General features: G+C 55.1%; 1 non-coding gene across 1 annotated transcript; it reads left to right on the top strand.

Annotated features, from left to right (window-relative positions):
- Positions 1–8203: 8203 nt before the first annotated feature.
- trnav-cac (transfer RNA valine (anticodon CAC)) lies at positions 8204–8276 on the top strand. The gene has a single exon. It is a non-coding gene; the product is annotated as a tRNA-Val (tRNA).
- Positions 8277–10644: the final 2368 nt, after the last annotated feature.

The raw sequence follows: 10644 nt of genomic DNA, 5'->3' as shown, positions 1-10644 counted from the left end.
ACTTACATAGGCTCGCCAGTTGCCGGAGATCTGCCACGAAGTCAGGAACGCTTTGCCCTTCTCGCCGCCGGTGCGTGTAAAACCAGTGTCTCGCCATGTGCATGCTGCTTGCCGGTGTAAGGTGTTCCCCAATCAACTTACTGAGCTCTTCGAACGTCTTGTCCACCGGCTTCTCTGGCGCTAGAAGGTCCCTCATCAGGGAGTATGTCCTGGATCCACAAACCATCAGGAGATGAGCCCTGCGTTTGTCGGCCGAATCCTGTCCCAACCATTCCTTAGTGACAAAACTTTGCTGCAGTCTCTCAATAAAGTCGTCCCAATCATCACCAACACAGTACCTCTCTTCTGTGCTGCTAGTGGCCATGCTCGCGTGGTTTAAATCCCAGTTTCTCATCGCCAATGATATGTCCTTTCTATACAGTATAAATGCACACCGAGGCCCATACTTGAGAGAAGGTCACTCTGTGACCAGTTACCTTGATTACCAGGACCTCAAGTGATGAAGGTGGGTGGAGCTTCCCCTTTTATACCTGAAAGTCCAGGTTAGGAGTGTCTCCCACAAGTTCACCCCCTTGTGGTCAGTGTTCTCAAGGTGTACAACTTAGGTCAGCTTATACATGGGTTACAATGATAGTTGAATACATGACACATGTGATCTTTAAATGTCTGCCATTGCCTATCTACCGTCAATCCTTTAAGTATCATTCGTCAGTCTATCCTAGCCAATTCACATCTCATACCATCAAAGTTATCTTTCTTTAAGTTCAGGACGCTAGTCTCTGAATTAGCTGTGCCAGTCTCCATCTTAATGAAGAATTCTACCATATTATGATCACTCTTTCCCAAGGGGCCTCGCACAACAAGATTGCTAATTAATCCTCTCTCATTACACAACACCCAGTCTAGGATGGCCTGCTCTCTAGTTGGTTCCTCAACATATTGGTCTAGAAAACCATCCCTTATACACTCCAGGAAATCCTCCTCTACCGAATTGCTACCAGTTTGGTTAGCCCAATCTATATGCAGATTAAAGTCACCCATGAAAACTGCTGTACCTTTATTGCACGCATCCCTAATTTCCTGTTTGTTGCCGTCCCCAACCTCACTACTACTGTTTGGTGGTCTGTACACAACTCCCACTAACGTTTTCTGCCCTTTGGTGTTCCACAGCTCTACCTATACAGATTCCACATCATCCAAGCTAATGTCTTTCCTTATTGTGTTAATCTCCTCTTTAACCAGCAATGCTACCCCACCTCCTTTTCCTTTCTGTCTATCCTTCCTGAATGTTGAATACCCCTGGATGTTGAGTTCCCAGCCTTGGTCACCCTGGAGCCATGTCTCCGTAATCCCAATTACATCATATGCGTTAACAGCCATCTGCGCAGCTAATTCATCCACCTTATTACGAATGCTCCTCGCATTGGGACACAGAGCGTTCAGGCTTGTTTTTTATGTTGTACTGTGGCCCTTTTTGATTTTTGCCTTTGATTTCTCTGCCCTCCACTTTTCCTTATCTCCTTTCTACCTTTTGCTGCTGCTCCCATTTTACTTCCCTCTGTCTCCCTGCATAGATTCCCATCCCCCTGCCATATTAGTTTAAACCCTCCCCAACAATGCTAGCAAACACTCCCCCAGGACATCAATTCTGGTCCTGCCCAGGTATAGACCGTCCGGTTTGTACTGGTCCCACCGCCCCCAGAACCGGTTCCAATGTCCCAGGAATTTGAATCTCTCCCTCTTGCACCATTCCTCAAGCCACATATTCATCTTAACTATCCTACTATTTCTACTCTGACTAGCACATGGCACTGGTAGCAATCCTGAGATTACTACCTTTGAGGTCCTACTTTTTAATTTAACTCCTAGCTCCCTAAATACAGCTTGTAGGACCTCATCCCATTTTTTACCTATATCGCTGGTACCTATATGCACCATGACAACTGGCTATTCACCCTCCCCCTCCAGCATGCCCTGCAGCCGCTCTGAGACATCCTTGACCCTTGCACCAGGGAGGCAACATACCATCCTGGAGTTTCGATTGCAGCCACAGAAACGCCTATCTATTCCCCTTACAATAGAATCCCCTACCACTATAGCTCTCCCACTCTTTTTCCTGCCCTCCTATGCAGCAGAGCCACCCATGGTGCCATGAACTTGGCTGCTGCTGCCTTCCCCTGATGGGCCATCTCCCCCAACAGTACCCAAAATGGTATATCTGTTTTGGAGGGAGATGACCGCAGGGGACCCCTGCACTGCCTTCCTACTCCTGTTCTGCCTGATGGTCACCCATTCCCTATCTGCCTTTGTAACCTTTACCTGCGGTGTGACCATTAGTCCTAACTCTCGCTTCTGCGCATATAGCGGGGAGAGAGAGAGAAGCAGGTTGGCGGGGGGAGAGAGAAGCGGGGTAGTGGGGAGAGAGAGAAGTGGGGCGGCGGGGGGAAGAGAGAAGCGGGGCCGCGGGGAGAGAGAGAGAGAAGTGGGGCGGCGGGGGGAGAGAGAGAGAAGCGGGGCGGGGGGAGAGAGAGAGAAGCGGGGCCGCGGGGAGAGAGAGAGAGAAGCGGGGCGGCGGGGGGAGAGAGAGAGAAGCGGGGCGGGGGGAGAGAGAGAGAAGCGGGGCCGCGGGGAGAGAGAGAGAGAAGTGGGGCGGCGGGGGGAGAGAGAGAGAAGCGGGGCGGGGGGAGAGAGAGAGAAGCGGGGCCGCGGGGAGAGAGAGAGAAGCGGGGCGGCGGGGGGAGAGAGAGAGAAGCGGGGCGGGGGGAGAGAGAGAGAAGCGGGGCCGCGGGGAGAGAGAGAGAGAAGCGGGGCGGGGGGAGAGAGAGAGAAGCGGGGCCGCGGGGAGAGAGAGAGAGAAGTGGGGCGGCGGGGGGAGAGAGAGAGAAGCGGGGCGGGGGGAGAGAGAGAGAAGCGGGGCCGCGGGGAGAGAGAGAGAGAAGCGGGGCGGCGGGGGGAGAGAGAGAGAAGCGGGGCGGCGGGGGGAGAGAGAAGCGGGACCGCGGGGAGAGAGAGAGAGAAGCGGGGTGGCGGGGGGAGAGAGAGAAGCGGGGCCGCGGGGGGAGAGAGAGAAGCGGGGCCGCGGGGAGAGAGAGAGAGAGAGAAGCGGGGCGGCGGGGTAGAGAGAGAAGCGGGGCGGCGGGGAGAGAGAGAGAAGCGAGGCGGCAGGGGGAGAGAGAAGTGAGGCGGTGGGGAGAGAGAGAAGCGGGGCCGCGGGGAGAGAGAGAGAGAAGCGGGGCGGCGGGGGGAGAGAGAGAGAAGCGGGGCCGCGGGGTAGAGAGAGAAGCGGGGCGGCGGGGGGAGAGAGAGAGAAGCGGGGCCGCGGGGAGAGAGAGAAGCGGGGCGGCGGGGAGAGAGAGAGAAGCGGGGCCGCGGGGTAGAGAGAGAAGCGGGGCGGCGGGGGGAGAGAGAGAGAAGTGGGGCGGCGGGGGGAGAGAGAGAGAAGCGGGGCAGCGGGGGGAGAGAGAGAGAAGCGGGGCAGCGGGGGGAGAGAGAGAGAAGCGGGGCGGCGGGGGGAGAGAGAGAGAGAAGCGGGGCGGCGGGGGGAGAGAGAGAGAAGCGGGGCAGCGGGGGGAGAGAGAGAGAAGCGGGGCGGCGGGGAGAGAGAGAGAGAAGAGGGGCAGTGGGGAGAGAGAGAGAGAAGAGGGGCAGTGGGGAGAGAGAGAGAGAAGAGGGGCAGTGGGGAGAGAGAGAGAGAAGCGGGGTGGCGGGGAGAGAGAGAGAGAAGCGGGGCGGCGGGGAGAGAGAGAGAGAAGAGGGGCAGTGGGGAGAGAGAGAGAGAAGCGGGGTGGCGGGGAGAGAGAGAGAGAAGCGGGGCGGCGGGGGAGAGAGAGAAGCGGGGCGGCGGGGAGAGAGAGAGAGAAGCGGGGCAGCGGGGAGAGAGAGAGAGAAGCGGGGCGGGGGGAGAGAGAAGCGGGGCAGTGGGGAGAGAGAGAGAGAAGCGGGGCGGCGGGGAGAGAGAGAGAGAAGCGGGGCGGGGGGGAGAGAGAGAGAGAAGCGGGGCAGCGGGGGGAGAGAGAGAGAAGCGGGGTGGCGGGGGGAGAGAGAGAGAAGCGGGGTGGCGGGGGGAGAGAGAGAGAAGCGGGGTGGCGGGGAGAGAGAGAGAGAAGCGGGGCGGCGGGGGGAGAGAGAGAGAAGCGGGGCGGCGGGGGGAGAGAGAGAGAGAAGCGGGGCAGTGGGGAGAGAGAGAGAGAAGCGGGGCAGTGGGGAGAGAGAGAGAGAAGAGGGGCGGCGGGGAGAGAGAGAGAGAAGCGGGGCGGCGGGGGGAGAGAGAAGCAGGGCGGCGGGGGGAGAGAGAGAGTACCTGTGCTCCCAAGGGATTGTGGGATCCCTTGGGACTCCAGGGGATGAGCCATCTGGTGGCTGTACAAGGTATATACAAGTTCACATACATAACGACACCCCCACAAAGTCAACAGTGTAACTATTTACAAGGTGAGTCGATCTGGGGCCTTTCTTTCCCTGGTTGATCGCCTCGGTGCAAATGCTGGTTTTGGTGAATCGTTTGTTGGGCCCTCACTGGGCTGCTGTGCAGCTGGCCTTGTTAAGCTGCCTGGTGTGGTGAGTCCTGCGGGTGATGGGCTCTGCTTCGTGGTCAACCGCGGTGTCAATTGCCACTGGTGTGTGTTTTGGGGGGTTTCAAAGAAGGTAGGGTCCAAATTGGGTTGCTCAGGATAGTCCGTGAATTTCAGTTTGATTTGGTCCAAGTGTTTCCGGTGAATGAGTCCATTTGAAAGTTTGACCCGAAACACCCTGCTCCCCTCTTTGGCCACAATAGTGCCGGGAAGCCACTTGGGATCTTGTCCATAATTCAATACAAATACAGGATCATTGATTTCAATTTCGCGTGACACATTTGCGCTATCATGATATGTACTTTGTTGAAGCCACTTGCTCTCTGCCTGTTCATGTAGATCAGGGTGAACTAACGAGAGCCTTGTCTTAAGTGCTCTTTTCATGGGCAGTTCAGCAGGTGGAATCCCAGTGAGCGAGTGGGGTCTCGTGCAGTAGCTAAGCAGTACTCAGGATAGGCGAGTCTGCAGTGACCCTTCCGTTACCCTCTTCAAGCCCTGCTTGATAGTTTGCACTGCTCTCTCTGCCTGACCATTGGATGCTGGTTTGAACAGGGCAGATGTAACATGTTTGATCCCGTTACGGGTCATGAACTCTTTGAACTCGGCACTGGTAAAACATGGCCTGTTGTCGCTCACAAGGACATCAGGTAGTCTGTGCGTGGCAAACATGCCCGCAGGTTTTCAGTGGTAGCAGCGGATGTGCTTGCCGACATTATCTCACATTCAATCCATTTGGAGTACGCATCTACAACCACAAGGAACATTTTACCCAAAAACGGGCCTGCAAGGTCGACATGGACCCTGGACCATGGTTTGGAGGGCAAAGACCATAAACTTAGTGGCGCCTCCCTGGGTGCATTGCTTAACTGCGAGCATGTGTTACATCTGTGCACGCAGGACTTTAAGTCCGCATCAATACCGGGCCACCAGACGTGGGATCTGGCTATCGCTTTCATAATTGCGATGCCTGGGTGGTTACTGTGGAAGTCACTGATGAAAGTGTCTCTGCCCTTCTTGGGGACCACGACCCAATTGCCCCACAGAAGGCAGTCTGCCTGTGTAGACATTTCATCTTTGCGCAGCTGGTATGGCTTTATCTCTTCCTGCATTTTCACTGCGACACTGGACCAGCTCCCGTGAAGCACACAATTTTTTACAAGGGACAGTAAGGGGTACTGGCTCATCTAGGTTCTAATCTGTCAGGCTGTGACGGATGATTGCTCACTCTCGAATGCTTCCATAACCATGACTAAATCTGTGGGCTGCACCATTTCCATCTGCACAGTTTTCTGTGCCTGGCCTGTGGCGGATGGCGTAGTTGTATGCGGACAACATGAGCGCCCATCTCTGGATGCGGGCCTTGCATTCATATTTATCCTCTTACTCTCGGAAAACAGGGATATTAGTGGCTTATGGTCCGTTTCCAATTCAAATTTTAGCCCAAACAGATATTGATACATTTTCTTTCCCTCATAGATACACGCTAACGCTTCTTTTTCAATGATGCTGTAGGCTCTCTCAGCCTTAGACAGACTTCTGGATGCATAAGCAACTGGTTGCAATTTCTCAGATTCATTAGCTTGTTGCAATACATACCCGACGCCATACGACGACGCATCACATGCTAGTACCAAATGATTTCATGGATCATACAACACAAGCAATTTATTTGAGCATAACAATTTTCTAGCTTTTAAAAAGGCATTTTCTTGGCTTCTGCCCCATACCCATTCGTCTCCTTTACGCAGTAAGGCGTGCAGTGGTTCTTATAGTGTGCTGAGACCCGGTAAGAAATTACCAAAGGAATTCAGGAGTCCTAGAAACGGCCGCAGCTCCGTCACGTTCTGTGGCCTCGGTGCGTTCTCGATGCCTCTTTCTTCGAATCGATGGGCCTGATGCCATCCGCCGCGATTCTTCTCCCCAGGAACTCCACTTCAGGCACCAGGAAATCGCACTTCGAGTGTTTCAACCTGAACCCCACACTGTTGAGTCGACTAAGAATCTCCTCCAGGTTCTGCAGATGCTTGACTGTGTCCCGACTTGTAACCAAGATGTCGTCCTGGAAGACCACCGTGCGTGGGACTGACTTCAGTATGCTTTCCATGTTTCTCTGGAATATCGCCGCGGCTGATCAAATTCCAAACGGGCATCTGTTATAAATGAAGAGACCTTTGTGCATGTTGATGCAGGTGAAGCCTTTCAATGATTCTTCCAGCTCCTGCGTCATGTAGGATGAGGTCAAGTCCAGCTTCATGAACGTCTTTCCTCCCGCCAGCGTAGCAAAAAGGTCGGCAGGCTTTGGTAGTGAGTATTGATCCTGCAGAGAGAAACATAGAAACATAGAAAATAGGTGCAGGAGAAGGCCATTCGGCTCTTCAAGCCTGCACCACCATTCAATAAGCGATCATGGCTCTTCATTCCCTCAGTACCCCTTTCCTGCTTTTTCTCCATAACCCCTTGATCCCCTTAGCCGTAAGGGCCATATCTAACTCCCTCTTGAATATATCCAATGAACTGGCATCAACAACTTTCTGTGGTAGAGAATTCCATAGGTTAACAACTTTCTGAGTGAAGAAGTTTCTCCTCATCTCAGTCCTAAGTGGCCTACCCCTTATCCTAAGACTGTGTCCCCTGGTTCTGGACTTCCCCATTGGGAACATTCTACCCGCATCTAACCTGTCCTGTCCCGTCAGAATCTTATATGTTTCTATGAGATCCCCTCTCATCCTTCCAAACTCCAGTGTATAAAGGCCCAGTTGATCCAGTCTCTCCTCATATGTCAGTCCAGCCATCCCGGGAATCAGTCTGGTGAACCTTCGCTGCACTCCCTCAAAAGCAAGAACGTCCTTCCTCAGATTAGGACACCAAAACTGAACACAATATTCCAGGTGAGGCCTCACCAAGGCCCTTTTCAACTGCAGTAAGAACATAAGAACATAAGAACATAAGAATTAGGAACAGGAGTAGGCCATCTAGCCCCTCGAGCCTGCCCCGCCATTCAATAAGATCATGGCTGATCTGGTCGTGGACTCAGCTCCACTTACCCGCCCTCTCCCCGTAACCCTTAATTTCCTTATTGGTTAAAAATCTATCTATCTTTGACTTGAAAACATTCAATGAGCTAGCCTCAACTGCTTCCTTGGGCAGAGAATTCCACAGATTCACAACCCTCTGGGAGAAGAAATGTTTTCTCAACTCGGTTTTAAATTGGCTCCTCCGTATTTTGAGACTGTGCCCCCTAGTTCTAGTCTCCCCCACCAATGGAAACAACCTCTCTGCCTCTATCTTGTCTATCCCTTTCATGATTTTAAATGTTTCTATAAGATCACCCCTCATCCTTCTGAACTCCAAGGAGTAAAGACCCAGTCTACTCAATCTATCATCATAAGGTAACCCCCTCATTTCTGGAATCAGCCTAGTGAATCGTCTCTGTACCCCTTCCAAAGCTAGTATATCCTTCCTTAAGTAAGGTGACCAAAACTGCACGCAGTACTCCAGGTGCGGCCTTACCAATACCTTATACAGTTGCAGCAAGACCTCCCTGCTTTTGTACTCCATTCCTTTCGCAATGAAGGCCAATATTCCATTTGCCTTCCTGATTACCTGCTGCACCTGCAAACTAGCCTTTTGGGATTTCAGTAGTGTAGTGGTTATCACGTTCGCCTCACACGCGAAAGGTCCCCAGTTCGAAACCGGGCAGAAACATTCTCAAAAGAGTTTCATGCACAAGGAACCAATGGTAGAGCAGTGGAGGCGTGTCCTGCACAGTAGGAGCTGTGAGCAGTGAGGAGAGCAGCTATCAACCTTAGCTCCTGCCTGGAGAGCCCTGAGACCAGCCCAGGAAGAGAAGGAAGGAAGGGGCTTCACCACCAACTTTTACCCAGAGGGAGAGGAGGAGAAAAGAAAACTTTGTACATCTTTTTACCATTTCTGCAAGGAGTTGGAGAGAGGGGGGAAAACCAACAACATCCAGTGTGGAAGGAGGGAGACTCTACATCTTCTACAGGTGGGTGTGGGTGCATTTCCCAAAAAGACTTTGTTGTATCGGTGGGGGGAGGAAAGAAGACCACTGAGGGCCGGAACATCGCGGGGGGTGTGTGTGTGTGTGGTAGTGTGCGTGGGGGCCGTGCTTACAACTAGGCCCCCCCCACAATTGGAACCCCCCCCCACCCCCCCCACATTTGCCTAGCCTGGGATAGCTGGAGCTACCAGGCTGAAGATTGTTTAAATCACCAATTAACATCATTAGGAGTGTGTGCCTGGTGGCTCTAGCTACCCCAGGTGAAGACGTCTTCTCCCCCCACCTGAAGACCAACCCAAAGACTGTGCTTGTGTGTTTTGCCATCTGGGGAGTGCACCCACCCACAGCTGCGAGGGGAGACCTGCCCTCGCAGTCCCCCCCCCCTTCCCACCCCCCTCTCTCTTTCTCCGTTACTCTCTGTTTCTCCCCTCTCTCTCTGAGGCCTCTTTCTTCCAAATTAATATAAAAAAAACCCAATTAAGACAACTGAGCAGAGCGAGCAAGGCCTCTCCCCAATTGCCAACGAGGGGAGAGGTGCCTCGTTAAGGGCTCCTCTGCTCAGTTAATATACGAGGCCATTAAAGATCATTGAGGCCTGTGACTTTGGGGTGGGTGTAGCCCTTAAAGGGACCCCGTGATGGCGACCCCATCCACGCCGGTGGCAGGGCCAGCGAAGACGTATGCGCAGGTGGCAACCGCTTCCACGGCACCTCCTGCGCCACCCGCTGCCCTGCCACCTTTCAGATTAATCACTAAAAAACACGGGGTCAAGAGCTACACTCACCCCACAATGAGCATTGAGGAGTGCGTGCGGGCGATGGCTGGGGTAGTCGGCCCCTCGGCCATTGTCGCAGCCTCCAAGATGTCTGGGAAGGCCGTGTTCTTCCTGGGGTCGGAGCGGGCGGTGTCCCTGGCCCTCGAAAAGGGGCTCACGGTGGGCGGGACGTTCCTGCCGGTGGACCCTCTCGAGGCCACCGCGCAGAGGGTCATCATATCGAACGTCCCGCCCTTTGTTCCCGCTGAGCTCCTCCTCCCTCACCTACACCAACTGGGGGAGGTAAGGTCGGGGATCAACCCCATACCGCTCGGCCTCAGGGAGAACAGCCTGCGCCACGTGTTCTCCTTCCGCCGCCAGCTCTTTGTCCGGCTGGCGCGGGAGGAGACGACGGAGGGATCATTTAATGTGGTGCACGAGGGGACTGCCTACCGCGTCTTTTGGACGTCGGACGGCGTGCGGTGCCATGCCTGCAGGGAGGTGGGGCACGTTCGTAAGAACTGCCCCGCCTCCAAGGCCGCCAAACCACCGAAGGCGGCCAAGGCTGGCGCCGCCGCCACCCCTCCCCCTAGTTGCGTCCGCGTGCTGGGAGCCGTAGGTGCGCGGGCATCGTCGGAGGCCTTTGTTTTCAGGGCCTCCGGCGGGGGGGAGGGAGAGCGTCCGACCGGAAAGAAGGCGCGGAAGAAGGCAAAACATCAAGAGGCGGGTCCCCTCAGTGCGCCAGATAATTTGACCACCGCGCTCAGCCCAACCCCGTCACCGGCGAGCGCGGGGTGCCCTGAGCCCGTGCCCGAGCCCTTGAACAACACCACAGAGGGGCCCGGGCGCGGGCAAGAAAAGGAAAAGGGGGGGGCGGAGCGGGAGGCCTCGGCAGACATGGAGGTCTCCCTGACTCCGCGCGCCCCCAGGAACAAAAAGAGGCACCGCCCCAATGAGGCGGAGGGGGAACAACATCCCTCCGCGGAGGAGTCGGTGCCCGCCGCGTGTCCCGCGTCCCCCACCAGCGCCCCCAAATTGCGCTGCAGGCGCGAGGAGTCTTTCCCCGGGGAGGGTGAGGCAGTCGAGGCTGCCCAGCCGCTGCCTCCTGGGGAGGGCGTGGAAGATCTGCCTGTCGTGGGGGGCGTGGGGCCAGTGGAAGAATGCGTAGCCGCCGGGTCGAGCGTCCCGGGGACCGAGGCGGGCGGGGCCGAAAAGGCCGAACCTGAGCCCGCCCAGCTATTATCCAACTTCCCCCGGGAGTCGCTCGACCCGGCAGAAACACGAACAAATATTTATAA

Source organism: Pristiophorus japonicus, chromosome 9 (genome assembly GCF_044704955.1).
Source record: "Pristiophorus japonicus isolate sPriJap1 chromosome 9, sPriJap1.hap1, whole genome shotgun sequence".
In the NCBI taxonomy this organism is placed as follows: domain Eukaryota; kingdom Metazoa; phylum Chordata; class Chondrichthyes; family Pristiophoridae; genus Pristiophorus; species Pristiophorus japonicus.
The sequence above is the reverse complement of the archived record's forward strand: the minus strand, read 5'-3'. Positions and strand labels throughout refer to the sequence as shown.